Source organism: Rattus norvegicus, chromosome 18 (assembly GCF_021556685.1).
Source record: "Rattus norvegicus strain SHRSP/BbbUtx chromosome 18, alternate assembly SHRSP_T2T, whole genome shotgun sequence".
NCBI lineage: Eukaryota > Metazoa > Chordata > Mammalia > Rodentia > Muridae > Rattus > Rattus norvegicus.
This window is the reverse complement of record NC_141551.1, coordinates 70802812-70821132: the sequence shown is the minus strand read 5'-3', so window position 1 is coordinate 70821132 and position 18321 is coordinate 70802812. Positions and strand designations below refer to the sequence as shown.

Genomic DNA, 18321 nt, shown 5'->3' with positions numbered 1-18321 from the left:
CTGTTCATTCTTGATCAAGAGAGACACTAACAGCAAATTACACTCTCCCAGTATAATACCCCATCTCCTAGAAAAATGAAAGCTTTGGGCAAAAGATACCAAGCATAAAGCTGTTTTAATTCCTTGTTCATGACTAGAGTGGAGAGGTTAATCTTCAGTTTCAGTAGAGAAAGTAAGTACCAAGCACTACACCATAGGCTTCATCAGTGAATTGTATAGGTTACATAATATTTGATTCCAAGTTGCTTTTATGTAATATACTTAATTATTTGTCAAGTACTCTGTTTTTGGAAAATTGGTAGCTTACTGCTAGTCTGATAAGAAGACTATTTAGATAGACACAAACTGTCTGGGATTACAAAATCTAATCTGTTCAGACGAAAAGTAAATATTTATTCAGCTAGAATATACAAGTCTATCTTTGTGAGGAAGAAACATTTGTTTCTCAATGAAAGATATAAATTGTTATCTCAATCATGCACCATTTTTATTCAACACGAAGTTTAAATTCTGTGTCCATTTGAATCTGGGGGTGATGAGCTGTTACTTCCAGGGGAAGGAATTCTGGAAAAGCATTTAAATCAGAGAACGGAGTTGAAAGAAGAACCTTCCCAGTTACTTACCAGTAAACAGCGATGTCAGCTTACAGAAGGCAAGGGTGGCCTACAGTAAACCAGGCTTCCAGTTTCCCTTCTAGCGCTGGGATAAACACTATGACAAAAGGCGACTTGGGGAGAAAAGGGTTTGCTTGGTTTACATGTTCCCATCCCAGCCCATCACTGAGCTAGGGCAGGACTCAAGCAGGAGCAGAGACAAGAGCTGTGGAGGAAACGGCTTACTCTCCATGGCTTGCTCAGGACCACCTCACCAGGCATGGCACCAGCCATAATGGGCTGGGCTCTCTGGCATCAATCATTAATAAGATGCCCAGAGACTTGTCTACAGGAAATCTGATGGTGGCGATCCCTCAATTAAGGCTCCCCTTTCCCAGATGACTCTAATGCGAGGTTGAAAAAAGCACAGACAAGTCCACTGGCTTTGACATGGGCTAGCAGTTAAGAGCACTTGTTCTTGCTGAGAACTTGGATTCAGACCCAGCACCCACATGGTGGCTCACAATCTTCTGTAGCTCCAGTTCCAAGGGATCCGAACCCTTCTTCTGACCTCCATGGGCACCAGGCACTTAAGCGGTGCAAGTAAGCACACACAGGCAAAACTCTCATACGCAAAATAAAATGAGAGTGAGAGAAACGGGGGTGGGAGGGAGATGATGGATAGATGGATGGATGAGACATAGAGACAGACAGACAGACATTCGGAGTGAACTGACAAATGAATGTGAAGTTTAACCATGTACAATTAAATAACACTGTGTGTTTGTGTGTGTTACGTATGTGCATGCACACGCACACTTGTATAGCAAGCATATACTTATGGACACTAATGATTTTAAACTAAAATTACAGCTAAACACAAGCTCATTATTCATGTTATAAGGAAAGAAGTTAAGGGTAACCCGGGCACATTAGACGCCATACACTGGCTCTTATATCAATGAGGCCTGAGGACTGGGGCATGGCACTTTTCTGAGACTCAGTGTCCTTACAGACAATGAAGGTGACTAGTGACAGATGCTGAGTGAAGAGACACTGTGTCAGCTTTAATGACTGGTGTGAAGACCCTCAGCACGGAGCCATGTTACCATGGCTGCTGCACATGGGCTCAGTCCTAGCGCAGGGGATGTGGGCTCTGGGTTACCAGCTACTCCCACTCGTGCAGCATTTATTAGGTTTTAAAAGTTAACACATTGTGTGTACGTGTGTGGGTGTGTGTTGCAGTGTACACAGGATATCAGAGGAACTTATGGGAATCGGTTCTCTCTTTCCACCACATAGGTCCTGGAGACAAGGCTCAAGTTGTGGGCATGTGTCCTTGACTAATAAGACATCTTAATGGCCCGTTTTACACGTCAGCAATACTGTGTGAACTACACACAGCACTTCCACAGGCTGTGGGCTATTGGTTTACAGTTTCTGTTTTGAAGAATCAGAAATATATATGGAAAAGGTGACTAGAATCAAGTTTGTATTTATTTTCAATGGTCTGTTAATAAATAAATAAATAAATAAATAAATAAATAAATAAATAAGGGGGGTGGGGACGCACTTTGGCCAGAAAAGTCAAAGATAGAGGCTAAGATGATTTTACAAGAGAAACTTGAGGCAAAGAGTATTTTCCAAGAACACTACAGCTTTGATGTTGACTACTACACTTACATGTCAATTTAAAAACATCTAATTTTGATAGAAGTCTATCTTAATTTGGCTGTGGGTCCCTCAGTTCTATAAGATAGACCAACTGACTTATAATAGAGAATCTCCACAATCGAACATTTGTATGTTCAGGATTCAGAATGACATGTATGATCACTCGTATGTCCAGGACTCAGAAGGACATGTATGATCATTCGTATGTCCAGGATTCAGAAGGACATGTATGATCTTGTTTGGAGGAGTACCAATTTTGTTGAGCTTTTCAAGGACTGAGGGATAGGCCTTGACGGTGAGAAGCCTCCGGCCACTCCAGCCCCTGCCCTCTGCCCTGGCTGCCACACTGTCACTGTAATTGCTGTGCTGGCAGTTGTATGTCAACTGGTGACAGGCTAGAGCCACTGGAGAAGAGGGAGCCTCAGATGGAAACTGTGTCAGTAAGACCAGGTCATACACAAGTCTACAGGGCATTTTCTCAGTTAGTGATTGATGGGGAGGGCCCAGCCCATGGGTGGTCCTGGGTTCTATAAGAGAGCAGGCTGAGCAAGCCAGGGGAAGCAAGCCAGTAAACAGCACCTCCGTGGCCGCCCTGTCATGACTTCCTCTGATGAACTGTGAGGTGGAGGCATAAATGAACAAACCCTCCCTCCCCCTCCCCGTTACTCCGGTCATGGTGTTTCATCACATCAACCATAACCTTAAGACAATTATGGATGCTACCCTTAAATTATAAATGACCTGCTCGGTAAGTTGCCTTGGCCATGGTATTCTGTCACAGCAAAGGAATGGTAACTAATACAGCGTTCTTAGCAGAAACAACAGAGTGCTTTTCTCCAGGCCTGCCATGGGAGTACACTGTAAGACAGCACTCACTGAAAACCCAAGGGGACATCCGGGCAGGACGCCAGCCTGTGGGGGGGGGAGGTTTGTCTCATGCTGATCACTCAGTCTGTGGTATTTGTTAGGCAGCTAGAGCTGACTAGGACATGGAGCCACACTGTTGAACAGACACTGTCCCTTACACTCCAAGTCAACACAGGGTTCTTGGCTCCCCAAGACCAGCAGTGGAAAAACAAAAGCCAAGTTTTCTTTTCTTCGCCCACACTGTTTTGTCTGCTGGGCAGGGTCGTCTTTCTCCAGGGTTCGATGTAAGACAGCTGAGCCCATGCTTTCAGTTGCAGCCACAATGCCTGCCACACTGAGACCATTAAATAAACTCTTTCACGAGCAGACCAATTCTAAGGAAAGCTCACACGTCTAGGGGCTACTGAAGCAGCAGAGAAGCAGAAATCTGTACTCTACCATGGGCTGGTGTTTAGAGTTGTAGACCATTACCAGAGAGCTTCTGAAACAACCACAGTCCTGGAGATTATAAAAACAAAGCTACAGAGAGAGGGACAGTGCCAGAAAGAAGGCCTGGTCCTAGATGGGACGGCCTCCCAGAGGAGGTGCCATCCAAGCAAAAGAAGAAGGGGTGCGGTATGCTGAGTCTGGGGGACGAGGCATTGCAGGAAGAAGGAGTAGGAGGTGTTAGTGGCCAAAGCAAGACACACGCACTCACCCACTGGTGACATTACAGAGCTCTTCTGAACGGTATTGAAATCTTAAAAGAACTAGGACTTATCTCCACTTTTATATGTGCTAAGAACACCCCTTCCTAGCTAACAAAAGTTTTACACTTCTTGTTTAGGACATAAAATTAAGTGGCTAACTTACTCAGCTGTCTCTTACAGCGAGTATGGGATTTGTCTGCGGCAGAACAGAAACTGGGTTTGAAAAATGCAATGCTAATGAATCCGTCCTTAAGAATGGCTTGAAGGCAACACGTGAGTTATTATAGTGGATTATTTGTCACTGACTGTGAACACCTGTCTACCTTTGAGAAGTGAGAATGGTCTAGGTGGCACTGGGTGTCAAATAAGGCACATTAGCTACCAATATGTAAATATTCAGTGCTAGAGGAATCGAGAAAATAACCATATTAGCATTTAAGTGCTTGACATTTAACAGTATTATGCTGTGTTTTGCATGAATTACCTCATTTATACCTGACCAGATGCCCAGGAAGTGGGCCTTTCCTACTGTCCCCATCCGTGCTTAGTTTTAAATATCAACACAGAATCACCAGGAATCAGTCTCCATTGAGGGTTATCGTTATCGAGATCTGATTGGTCTATGGGTATGTCTGTGAGGATGGCCTTGTTTGTTAACTGGCCCAGCCCACTGTGGGCTTCAGCATTCCCTAGGCTGCTCCCAGGCCTGTAAAGAAAGGCAGCTGGCACTCACAGCAAGCAAGCACCCTTTCCTCTTTGCTCTTAGCTTGGATGTGACGTGAGTTGCTCTTGTGTCCTTGCTTTGCCTTCCTTGTAGGAATGGACTTGTATTTGGACCTGTCTGTATAATGGAGCTGGTGTTGTAAGCCAACCAAAGCCTTTCCTCCCCTGACTTGCTTTTGTTTGGGATATTTTTATCACAGCCACAGGGATGAAACTAGAACACCATCTTACTTGCTAAGTATCACAGGCGCTTCAGTGGCAGACCTAGCAGGCAGCTGGTAACCCAACCTGACATCTCAGTGTGCAGAAACACCGACTTCTGTTTTCAACACCAATGGCTATCCTGCACGTCCTGGTGGAGTGCTGATACTCACCTATTTGCAGTCTTATTTTCGTTTTGGCCTTTGCATTGGTTTGGGGTTACACCAGGCTCCTGTGCACACCAGCACCTGCTCCTACAGTGTGCAGCCGTGTCCTCAGCACAATGTATCACTTCTGATACTAAGACTTTAATTGTCTCTTATCTTGGTGCTTTATTAATGGCATGCAAGTAATTAGGAAGTGGGGAAGCCATGTGTCCTGATGGAGCCAGGACAGTCTCACACACAGATCGTCCTGTCTCCATCTGCCAGTTCACTCTTATGATCACCTCCTTATTACCCACTTCCCCCTTTGCACCTCCCGCCCCCGGTCTTTCTTGTTAAACAGTGAGATGTACTAAACCGTCTGTATTCTCTCTGGGGGGCGGGGTACCCACCGCACCTCCCTGCTTTGGCTCTCAATATTTGAATCACGGCCCTTTTCTCGATTTCAAACAGCTCCACACTCCTCTATCCCCACGTCTGATCTCAGACCTCCCCACATCCTGTCCCATTCCCTGCTCTTTTCTCCTAAATGAATCCTTTGTGTCTCTCCTCCACTCTTGCCTGTATTTTCTTTCATACCACCCCACGCTTGGAATAAACTTACTAGTCCTCCAGTGCCCGTCTTCCAGCCACTGTTCAAAAGCCACGCTCGTCAGCCATGCTCATCAGAGGCCTACCCAAGAGCACCCATCTCTGCACAAGTCCTGGTGACGACTGAATCGGTCACACTGACTCTTTAAGGCTCGAATCTGAAACGCTTGACCTCACAGCTGTGTCTCACCATACTCTCTCATGTCAGAGTGAATGTCAGTTCCTGATGCACACTGTGGAGGGATCTTGTAAAAGTCAGAGATCCAAACACTGCCCAAGAGGACACAGAGGCAAAGCCACATAGGTGGTCATCTGATTGTCCCAGGACAGATCACACTGACTGACGACACTCAGAGGGAGTCACCCGAGAGTCATTGGTGTTGGTGAAGTGGAGTCCTAGTGTCACTCTGCTCATGTCATGACATCTGTTCAACTCTAAATGCCCCCACCATGCCTCTTGCTCAAACTGGCAGTCTGGATGGTGATGCTCTTCAGAGGAGCACTGGGAGAACAAGATGGCCCCAGGAAGGAAGCAAGCCAGCTCCTTGCATCAAGGGCCACACCCTGGTCTACTGGACGGAAGCCCCAGCATTTCCAGAGGAAGGTAGCTATTTTTATTTCATGGTGAGGGAGGGCCTTGCTGTGCAGCATGAGCCTAGAACTCACTACCTAGGCCAGGCTGGCCTCAACATTGTGTCAATCTTTCTGCCTTGTCTTCCTGAAACAGGAAAACTTCAGAAAGATATTTTTAATGAAATAATACATGTAAAACAATGAAAAGTAATTTTTCTTCAAAAATTGAAAAAGAAAAAACAAACCAAACAAACGTTACAAATGGCTGCATGACAACCACACCAATGTCATCATGCACATGTGTGGGGAAGGCAAATTTCATGTCTGTGGTTCTGGGGACCGACACACTTCCACGTATTCTAAAGGAATAAGGCCACCTGACTGAAAAGGCTTCTCGCTGATCACCTTTCATTCTTGAAGGCAAATCACACGACTCAAGTAAACCCATGCGGTGCTACAAGGAGAGCAATAATTTTTGTATGTCAACAGATTTCCCTTCAGGAATACAAATACATGAAAGCAAGACAGAGATGAGCAATGACGGTAAGAGTGTGTCGTGCTCTCTGGGACAGCACCCGCACTACCACAGCAAGGCGAGCAGCATCACTGTAGAAGGAACCGAAGATGAAAGCCACACGGAGCGGCTCTCACATGAAGCAGCAGTAGAAGAGGCAGGATGTACAAGGCCCCCATCCAGGAGTGAGTCCTGTCTGGTCCAGTCAGCCCTGCCTCCTTTAGCCCAACAAAGTAAGATGGTGGGTAGAGCAGGCATGGGCTGTCTGGAGGGACTGGGGCACACAAACAACAGAAATGGGCTGAGCCTTTAAGATCTGTCTGCTCACAAGGAGAATGGGTTCGAGCTTGGCATGGCAGCACGCACCATAATCCCACCGGCAGGCAGATCTTCATGATCAAGGCCACCTTAGTCTACACTGTGAATTCCAGGCCAACTGGGAGTACATAGCAAGACCTTGTTTTCTACTTTTAGAATCATGGTCTAATTCTGTTCTTTGTCTGTTTAGACTCTGTGCAAACTTCTAAGTAACATAGAGAAGACCAAGAAAGCTTCAGTTAAAGACTGTTCGCACAATCTTGCTCCAAAGTACACTAAACCAAGTAACATGTACTTCTGTGAAACAATGGGCTAAGCCTAGAAACAATCCCTAACCAGCACGGGGCAGGCAGAGCAGAGGAGACCAAGACTGGACAGCGCAAGGACACAGGCCAGGGAGTTCCTGCTAAAAAACGACAGCCAAGGCCTTTGGCTGAGACTGCAGAGTTTGAGTGGAGCAGTTCAGAGAAAGCACAGGCTCTTCACGGGTACAGACCTCATGCACAGACAGCTCACCTTTCTCTGAGTTACAGTCATAAGAGGAAGTGACGGCTGAGGCTCACAGTGTGGAGTAAGATCTCTCTAAACAACCACGACAGCGGGAAACACCGGCGATTCTTGCAATGGCCACACAAGCGTCACACAAAATTTGGTAGCTGGGAGACTGAAAGCGACTCTTCAGAAAGATTATTTTAAAGCTAAGGAAGATGGAACTTCTCTTCCAGAGAGTCATAACACACTGCTTCTACAGTCTGTGTGCTCAGTAACACAGTGCTGACCACAGTGCAAAAACGGCGAGCAGAAAGCACCACAGAACAGACGAAGGCCCCTGCAGTATGGCCATGAGCTGCACGGTGATGACCTCTGAGTAGATGACTTATGGATCATAAGGAAAAAGTCCGGAAACTCTGGTACAATTAGCTAAACTACAGTAAGTCCTCCCCAGGCCTGCTTTTTATTTTTTACATTGAATATGTAGAAATCGATTTTTCTGCAGCTTTTTTGCATATTTTAGATGAACTTACTAATCATTCTCTTACTATCTAAGCACTAAATGACACTAAGCATCATTGCTCCAGCAATGCCCTCTAAACATCATCTAAGAAGAATGAAGGAGACTACACGAGGCCTAATGGTACCACACACGCACGCATGTGCGCGCGCACACACACGCACACACAGAGATACACACACACGCGCGCACACACACACGCACGCACAGACACACACTCACACGCACACATACACACACACATACACACACATGCCCGCACGCACACGCGCACACACACACACACATACACACATGCACACACATGCACGCACGCACACGCACACACACACGCACACATACACACACACGCATGCGCGCGCACATACACACACACATACACACGCACACATACACACACACTCACACGCACACACACATACACACACACGCACGCGTGCGCACACACACACACACACTCACACACACACACACACTGCTCTGTGCCCAGATTGCCCCTGCTCTGACCACTGAGTGCTAGGAAGCAGACCACACCTTGAGTGCCAGGAGGGGAAGGTGAGGTTTGAATTCCCTTTGGATTTAGTATACACTACTTGAAAACACATGCACATGACAAGGTAAATGATCAGCAGGAAGAGCATCAAGAATCAGTGTAAGGAGACATCTTCAAGACCATGCAGTTGCTGTCTGTATGAATGGACTTTCAGGGATCATCAAAGACACCACCAAGTCCCCAGGAAAGCCACGTCTGCCTGTTTACTTAAAGTCAGTCACCAATGGGGAATGACAATGAAACCAGACCCGTCAGTCACCATTTCTAATCACGTTCAGTTGCTGACTGCTGGTTTTTCCTCCTAAAAGTAGGCAAAGGCAGGACTTATCCTTTGGGCTATCTTGGAAGTCTATATAAATGCTTATTTTATAAAATCTGGTGAAAACATCTGAGAGGGCCTAACATGTGTGAAGCTCTGGTTTCAGCCCCAGCACAGTGGCAGGGGTGGGGTGGGGAACCAGAGAGGATCAACCCCAAACAAAAGGCCAGTGCTGGAAGGGAGAGCAACTATGGGGTGGGGAGCAGGAAGTAAAAGGTTGGTGAGACAGAGAACATACTATCTCACAACTGCTCGCTCTACTATGAGAACCAAAATAATTCAGGCCTCTACCGAAGTTAAAAGCAGACTTCACGCCCCCAGGCCAAGTCTCCGGTCCAGTGTTAGGAGCTGAGGCTGAGCAAAGCAGGAGAGGAGCATCTGGGTCGGGCAGCGGCTCTAGGATGCTACACAGGTTTAAGGAACAAAACAGCGGTTCCTGTTTACATGGTCTAAATCCAGAGTCAAAAGTCCCAGTTTTAGAAGGTATCTCGGACTGTAACTGTAAGTGGGTACACTACGAGTTCATATTTAGGTACAATGTAGCTTAAAGTGTGTAAGAAATCAGGGTTTGAAGGTGGCTTCAGTGCCTGCTGAGTAAAAACAGGGGGAGTCACTTAACTGACTCCTGTGAACTGCGCAGAAGCCAGGACAATGCAGGACAAAGCCAGAAAAGCTTCCGGAGCCAGAGAGCCCAACCCTCCAAGTGACTTGTCTACTCGTGGAGCTTCCTGTTACCACCTGTGCATCTGTGCCTTACCCATGACACGGACATAAGGTGACATCTCACAGAGCTGTGCTGAGGTCCACAGCAATAATTATTAATTAGAATCGCATTTGTTAGAGATCAGGAATTACCAGCTATTACCAATGAAGACATTGCGCATGGATACAATGTATCACATGCCGCCCTTAAAAATCCACACTGTGCAGCTAAGGTTCATTTAAAATTAATTTTTAATGAGCTTTTTAAAATTTCTTATAAACAGCTCTTGTGTGACAAGCAGATGCCCTCCAGTTTAAGGCCAGGCTAAGCACACACATGGAAACATGCCTACACATCATTCTCTGGTTCCTATCTCAGTTCCAACGGGAAACAGAGTGACAAATGTATAGCTGGGAAAAACCTTAAATCTCTTTTGGTTTTATTTTCTGAGACAGGGTTTCACCATGTAGCCCTAGCTGGCTGGGACTAGGCTGGCCTTGAACTCATAGAGATTCACGTACCTCTGCTTCCAGAGTGCTGGGATTAAAGTCAGCAGCACCACACCCAGCTCAAAACCCTGAAACTGGAAGCTATCTGCTGAGCATCCATGGAGTACATGCGTGGTGAGACACACTCATCTTTACTACACCGTGACAGCCAGGAAGATGGACGTCTGATCAGAACAGGGACTCCGGGGAGGCTGCGATTCTAGTGCCAGCTTTCTGATCTCTGCCCAGCCATCCTAACTCCCTGAATTCTCTCTGCCTCCTCATCTTCTGTAGCCTAGAAATAAATAATCTTGTCACTGTAACTCAGAGGGCTGAGATTAGACTGACTGACTTCCCCTGTGCAGCCAAGCTGAAGTGGAGCTCCCTTCCTCCTCAGCTGTTCGAGGACTTAGTCACCAAGGGCTAAGTCACCAAGGGTGAAGCTTTAACTGCTGATTTACATCACTGTCTATTTAAGCTCGGGAAGTCAAATAAATGTGAAGGGCTGGCATCATGACATGCCAAGGCATGGCAAGTGGGTGGAATTCCTTTTCTTCCATATATGGAAAAGCCTGTATGTTTAACTCTGTGAGACATTCAGTAACCAAGAATATTTCTCTAATAAGCAGTTGTGCAAGTCGGCGTGTCTGAATGTGCACATGACATTCCCTGCAAATGGCAGCCGTGGGGAAGAGCATCCAACATGGGGAGTTTTGTGTGCATCCAATCGTCTGCATGTACAGTCTAAATGACATCAGGAACTCCAGCCACACCCATAGACCATGTCAACTGTGGCTATGGTGTCTCCTTGCCCAAGGAGACAGCACCGAAAAGGCTGGATAAAAGATGGACTACTGCTTTTAAAGAGCTAGTGGAAGCCTCATCCCCTTCCTTAATTCGGTTCCCTCGGGTCGCAGTGCTCAGGATATCCATTCTTTCCACCGTATAAAGATGTATAGCATCAATAGGCACCCTTTGCTACATTTTAACAATTAATTTAAATCCAAAAATTTCCCCTTTGGATGACCAACTGTATATAGTAAAGCTGGGTGGTTTTTTTTTTTTTTTTTTTTTTAAATGATACTAAGGTCGGCCACTTTAACATTTACATTGAGCCACGTTGTAATTCTGGTGTTCATAGAATCTACCGGCCTTCCTGTAAGGAAGGTACGTTTCTGAACATTTCTGACTGGGCATAGTGCAAGCTTTGTTTGTCTATTAGGCAATCTGACTTAAAAATACGGATCTGGAGAGGTGGCTTAGTGGGTAAGAGTGGTTGCTGTGCGAGCATTGGATCTGGTTTGAACCTCCAGCCATCACATTCAAAAATAAAAATGAAGAGAGCTTGGCGTAAGGCTCAACACTGGAGGCAGAGAAAGGCAGTTCCAGGATCTCCCCGGCCACCCAGCCAAAACACGAGCTTCAGGTTCAGTGAGAGGCCCAGTCTAGAGGGAATGGAAAATGACAGACAGGAGGCACTCAATGTCTTCCTGAGGTCTCTGCATGTATATGTAGGAATGTGTACACACACACACGCACACACGCACACGCACACATACACACGCACACGCACACACACGCACACACACACACATACACACGCACACACACGCACACACACACACACGCACACACACATACACACACGCACATACACACGCACACACACGTGCGCGCGCACACACACACGCACACACGCACACACACGCGCGCGCGCACACACACGCACACACACTAATAAAAACATTTTTAACACATACACTGATATATTTTATTCCTTACTATACTGGTAACTGTCAACTTGACACAAACTGGTGTTATCTGAGAGGACAGAGACTCGGCTAAGAAAATGCTTCCATGAGACCAGGCTCTACACAAAGCCTGTGAGGCATCTTCTTAACTAGTGATTGGTGGAGGAGGGCAGACTGAGTAAACCAGGGAAGCAAGCCAGTCAGCAACACTTCTCCATGGCCTCTGCATCAGCTCCTGCCTCCAGGATCCTGCCCTGTGTGAGTTCCTGTCCTGACTTCCTTAGATGATGAACAGTGGTGTGGAAGTGTGAGCCAAATAAACCGCGTCCTCCCTATGTTACTTTGGTCACAGTGTTTTGCCACCGCAGAGAACAAGACACCCATACAACTGACGTTACATCTTGCTATCCTGCTGTAACTGTTTGCCTCCACAGATTTACTTATGCCACAGCAAATGTTTTTTGGTGGGGCAAGGTATAAAGCTTGTTAGGTTGATCCTGTTTGGAAATTATTTCTTAGTGCTATGTTAATTTAGTGAGACAAAGTTAATTTAGGGTAATTCTCCTTCTCTCTGTGTTCTTTGGCTTCCTGGAGCCACAGAGCACATGGTTTTAGAAGGAGTCTTTCAAAGTGTGTTGACATGGCCTCCACAGCCATGGCTCACCAGATACTAAGTAAGTGGAAAATTTGTAAAATCTCCTACTGGAAAAAATTCTGCAACTTACATAACTTACATATTCCAGAAGAACTTAAGACCCCCTTTGCCATGCAGCTTTTCCTCATCTTTTAAAATCTCTCTCTCTCTCTCTCTCTCTCTCTCTCTCTCTCTCTCTCTCTGTGTGTGTGTGTGTGTGTGTGTGTGTGTGTGTGTCTGTGAGTGAGAGAGACAGACAGATAGACAGAGACAAAGACAGAGAGAGAAACAGAGATTCTCCCATCATCCTGAGCGGCACCCTCAAGATGTCACAGTGATGTAATAGGACTGCTACCTTTTCATAACTAGACAAGATAATCTTTGAGGAAGTGGTGATTAGAAAACTAAACAAGTCTTTCAGGAACCTAAAATAGTTCATTCTCAACAAATACAAAACATCGAGTAGCCAACTATCACAGCCAGTCTGAGTACGCTAACCAGTGACACAGCACTTGCCTGGCATACGTAAGACCCAAGTCAACCCCCATGACCTAATGGGTATGTACACACACACACACACACACACACACACCCTCTTGCCCTCGAAAAGCAGTCTATTGAGACTGGGGCCATAGCTTGGTTGGTAAAGCATTTACTAACATTGGAGAAGCCTGGATTCAGTGCCCACTGCTGCACAAACCAAGCCCAGCACTCAGAAGGTGACAGACTCAGAAGTTCGAGCTCATCCTTGGCTACACTGAGGCCTCATGATGTCAGCACGGCCTACACCAGACATTATCTTAAACAGCATGACACAGCCATCTACTGGGAGCCGGAGTGAGGGGAGTAGAGGAAAGAACACCTTAAAAGAGATCTTAAGCAATTCTAACATTTACAACAAAAAGCCTTAAAAAGAAATGGCAGCCAAGAGAAGCCAAGAGGGAGGAGCCAAGAGAAGAGGGTGGGACGGACTTAGATCTGGCCCAGTGTCTCTGGATCTGCACTGTTTTCAGGACACCAGTCAGTCAAGTAAACTCAAGCAGAAAACACTCCACTGTTAGCTGATTCCTAACAATTAGCAGCTTAACTGCATTTTCTTTCCGACGTTTCTAACCTGGACTGACTTGTCTGGTGTTGATTTATGTAACAGAGTACAGGCAGTAAACCCATAGAACTGAGCACAACATCTCAGAGTGCAGAAGCAGCCTGATGACAAGATCAAGTACCGAGGATGTAATTCGAAAGGAAACCATAATGGTTTAAGTGGGACGATGCATTTCATTTCATACCACAGAAGTGGCATGGAAATCAATAAGGCATACAGCCACAACAGAATTATTAAGACAGGATCAGATGCATGAAAAATTATTGCTATGGCTTCAAATATTTATACATTACAGATGTTGTGAATGGTATGCTATGACAAGATTGGTCTAGCAACTTTAAAAGCTCATTTGAGGAAACTCATTTTAGAAATTTTCTTAGATTCTGGATGAAGTTGCAGATTATTGAAAGAAAAAAAAAAGGCACCAGATGTGACTTTTTTTTAAACCACAGTATAAAAAGACACCAAATGGGCAAACAAACCAAAACCAACCATTTTAAACATGACGGAGGTATACTTGAAATAACGCTGTGCTTACCTGGACACAATAAAGAGTCATCCCTGAACAGGGTATAAAGGAGGCTGAGGCAGGAGGATTGAAGCTATGATGAGTTAGAGGAGAGACCTGTCTCAAGAAAAACAACAAAAGTCCTGAACAATCCCTATGTAAATCTGCTCTGATGAAGGCTGTTCCCTGCCCCAGACTGCATCCTGTGCTCTCCCGGAAGCGGCTCTGAACCTGAGATCTCCGGACCTGTTCTACTGAAGCCTGACCACCAACTCTCACTTCAAACCCTGTGCCTGAGAGCATTCAGAAGGAGTCTCCCTTTTACTTAGTGTTTTCCATTTAAGAAACAGTGCAAAGCACAGAGCGGTTTACCAAGAACCCCGTCTTATCTTTCTGTCTTGGGAACGAAGCTGTTGTGGGTTAGTCTTGGACTGCAAACAGACGGCCAGGGAGGCGCCTGTTATTTTCCTCTGCAGTAGGCAGTGGTCAGGAGCCCCAACGGCTTCTTCTTTTACCCGCAGTGCGAGGTCGCTCTATCAAAGGCTCAGTTTCAAGTTGTCCCTGAGGTTGGCTACTTGTGACTAATTTCTGCGCAGATGAGTGTGATCACCTTAAACACCACTCTCCATCTGGTGCCATCCATTTCCTTCCATCTCCTACCGTGTGGCGTGCACACTTGACAGTGAGCTGTCCCAGACTCTAGATGAGGCCGGGATTCTGGGCGTAGGGGACAACGCAGGAGGACTCAGTGAGTGAAGTGTTTATGGGGCACAGCTGCCATACCTGCTCAGGCCTTTCCGTGCTAAGAAAGCTGCTAATGCCTTGTCTGATCTACCGTTGGGATGGGGACTCTGTTTTCTACCTAGACACAGGTTCTTAAAACTACATCAGCTCCACTTAGGAAAAAACTACATTCGGAAGTGATTTTTCCTTGACTTATGGCATAACACCCACAGTTTCTGATTAGACTCTAGAAGTGTTCTGACTCCCAGAAGGTCATGGTCACTGCTCATGCCCAAGTTCTCACTACCAGAAGACAGAATTCAGTGCCCCTTGCTTAACATGCTTAATGGAAACCCCATATTTAAAAGGCAAAGTGACAAAAGAAATTATAGTTAATATTCCTGTTTTTTTCTCAGCACCCTAGAATCTAGCACTGTAAAACTTACAGTAACTCAAAATAAATTGTCCTTACAACAAAGTATCTCAACGCACAACACCCTTGATTACTCATTGTTTCTGACTCGACTGAAACAGTATTAAACAATTATATCCTAAAGCCAATTTAAATGAAAGGAAAATAGGTCTTTTCTTCACACGTCTCATAAACTGTCAGTCCATCAGAAAACTTAAGTAGAACTTAACTTTGTGTCGTTGCTAGCAATGAATTCAAATTCTCAGTTACTAAAACTTCTAAGTCTGGTTTCAACAGAAGTGACATCTGAGGCTGGGAGCTTGAAATGTGACCCAAAGGCTCCGAGGTTGGAGGTGGGGGAGCTTCCAGATGTGAGAGGCACAAGGCTTGGTGAACTGTGTCCACCCATAAAAAGACGCTGTCACCTCACATTAAGTGAGAACGTTTGTATAATACAAGGCCCCGCAATCGCAATCAGACAAATATACTTATCGAGAGAGATGTTTTCATGGAAAGGATCTGAGAATTGTATATAAGCCAAATCGTCCTTATTGTCAACCCTCTTACTGTGATGAGCAGTTGTAAGTACATGAGTAAAGGCAAGCAGGGACGCACAACTGAGATGCTGAATTCGGTCCTGGATAGCAAGCTCTGTGAGTGCCATCAAACAGAGACTGCCCAGAAAGGCAAAAAGACTCAACCAAACCCCTCTAGTAGGAGACGCTTAAAGTACCCACTGTGTGAGCGGAGGAAGACTGAGTCCAGATGCGCGGTTTCAGAATCCCCAAGGCATCCGGGAAGAAGAGGGGTCCACATATTTGTGCGCTTCTCTCAAGCACAGAGCTAGAACTTGTGGGAATCACTGGTAGGCAGGCTTAGCATTTTCTAAACCCAGCAGCAGAACCCATCCTCCCCGATGAGGAGCAGCCCAGATGCTCTCTCGGAGTTCTGCAGAACTCTGACACTGGGAAGAAATGTCAGTGACATGCCTGTGCACCATCAGTCCTCACAGCAGCGTTTTCTTCAGACTGAGTTGACCTCCTCCTGAACGCATGCCCTTACGCTCTCTAGGAACTAAACTATACAGGAAGCGCTCTGCATAACCCAGAGCCACTGGGTTCTGTGCGTGTCTCTGACTGCTCTATTCAGACTTCGGATCCATCTGTCCTTTTGTACGGTGTCATTCTGTAAAACGAACAAACACCTCTACCACTGGGGCTACGCTACACTTGAGCATGTGCCATTGCTATGGCATGACAGGGTGACCAGGACCTTCTCTTACACAAGCATCTCATCCTCAGGTCTGCCCTAAATAGAGACCTGCACTGTTCTACATTGCAGGGCTGGGGCTCAGAACTGGTGGAGAGAAGGGAGGCCTGAACTCTACTGGCAGGGCCTAGCAGGCCCAGAGGCCCAGGGCAGTACATCTGGTAACCAGTCTGAATGAGACAAGACGTGGAAACTCTTGGAGAACAGTCAAAACTGTTTCGAAAAACTAGAAAGCATTCCGGTCCCACAGTAACTCCTCAAGTACCAACCTGGGCCGGCCAGGCCTGGCAGTTCATTACAGACACACAATAAGCCTGCATCAGCCTTGGGGAGGCTTGGAGATGGAAATCAAGATACCCTTTAGAGGCTGAACATCTAAACACTACTTGAGAAGAAAGCCAAGTGTCTGAGGAACAGAGCGGTCGGCAAGGAGAAGGTGTGCAGTGAAGGAAGTGGAAATAGACGCAGAATCGCATTCCAGATTAGACATGGAGACAGGGTTAGCTGTCAGAGCTCAGGCTGAGGAAGCGGCTCTGCTCTGTGGTGACTCTCCCTCTCTGCCTGCTCGCCCGCTCGCCCACTTTGGTCTTGCCTCTCTCTCATCCTTCCCACAGTCCCTCCTTGGTGTTCCTCCCTTCCCTTCTTTTGTCTGTCTTCTCAGTGGACCTGGTATTTCTCTCCTGTCTGCTCCAGCGGGCAGGACGTGTAACCCAATGGCAACTGGCATTGCTGTCACAAATGGCAGAGGGTAGGGCACTGCTGCCAATGATATTAGAGAGGGTTAGCAATCTGTGAGGTGCTATAAACTGTAGGATGGATGAATAATGACAATGATAATAATAAAAAATAATGAATAAGATCAAGTATTCACTTTAGGGGGCTTGCAGGGTGATAGGATGGATTCAGTGCATGCAAAGAGAAACAGAATATAGTGAGATGGTTATTGTTAAGTTCAGCTTGGCTAAGGGGCAACGCTCTGCCGAAACACTAGGTGTTGCTGTAAAGGTATCTGTAGATATGCTGGACATGTAAGATCTGCTGACTTCAAGAAAGTAGTTTGTCTACAATGTAAACTAGGTTCATCCAGCCAATCATTATGTCTCCCAAGGAAGAAGGAGTTCTGCTTCCAGACTACAGGAAGCGCCTGCCTATGGATCTGGGACACAGGACTGCAGTGTCAGTGCCTACCTGAATGCTAGCCTGTTAACCTGCCTTACAAATACCCCAGCTTTGTCAATCACAGAGCCACCAACTACAGCCATCTCTTTCCTAATATCCTCTCCCCCTCTTTCAGTGCTGGGGAGAGCCCTGTCAAATGGTACACTTACTAGTAAGGAGCCAGGTCAACTATCTGACAACTTGGGGTTCAATGATCGACAGCAGCTTTCCCTACTCTGCACAATAAGACAAGCTCTGTCTCCAGAGCCACCAGGTATCATCACTTACCAAGCCAGTAGCTTTTGGTTGGGTAAATTCTTTGTTTTGGAGACTGGGTCTCACAGTGTCGCTAGCTGTCTGGTCCTGAACTTCTGAGTCTATGACCACAGCCTCCTGAGCACTGCAATTACACCTGGCTTGTTTGGGAAATTCTCATAGGCTAGGAGTTGAAGCTTAGTTTATTCTGCTTTTACTCCCCCACCAAAGTATCTACAGCATACTATCGGCACGAGTCTGGAAGACCTTTACTACAAAAGTCAGCCAACGAGAGCCACATGGCTTTCCTTTCCTCACAAAGTGCTTTCACTTAGACATCATGTACAGTTCAGTTTCTGATGTTCCTTCCTCTGCGAGGGTCAACTGCGATCCAGATGTTTTCCATTTTGTGTTTAAGGTTGTCATGGAGTTTTTCCTTCTCCTTTAAAACACTTGGCAGTGAAGACACTGCCTTAAAGCATCTTCTCCAGCTACAGTATACAGAGGCACAAGTCATTGCTGAC

At 46.1% G+C, this 18321-nt stretch overlaps 1 protein-coding gene across 13 annotated transcripts in view; it reads right to left on the bottom strand.

The window, feature by feature from the left end:
- Window positions 1-18321, bottom strand: part of Dym (dymeclin) — a 297388-nt gene that overhangs the window by 111771 nt on the left and 167296 nt on the right.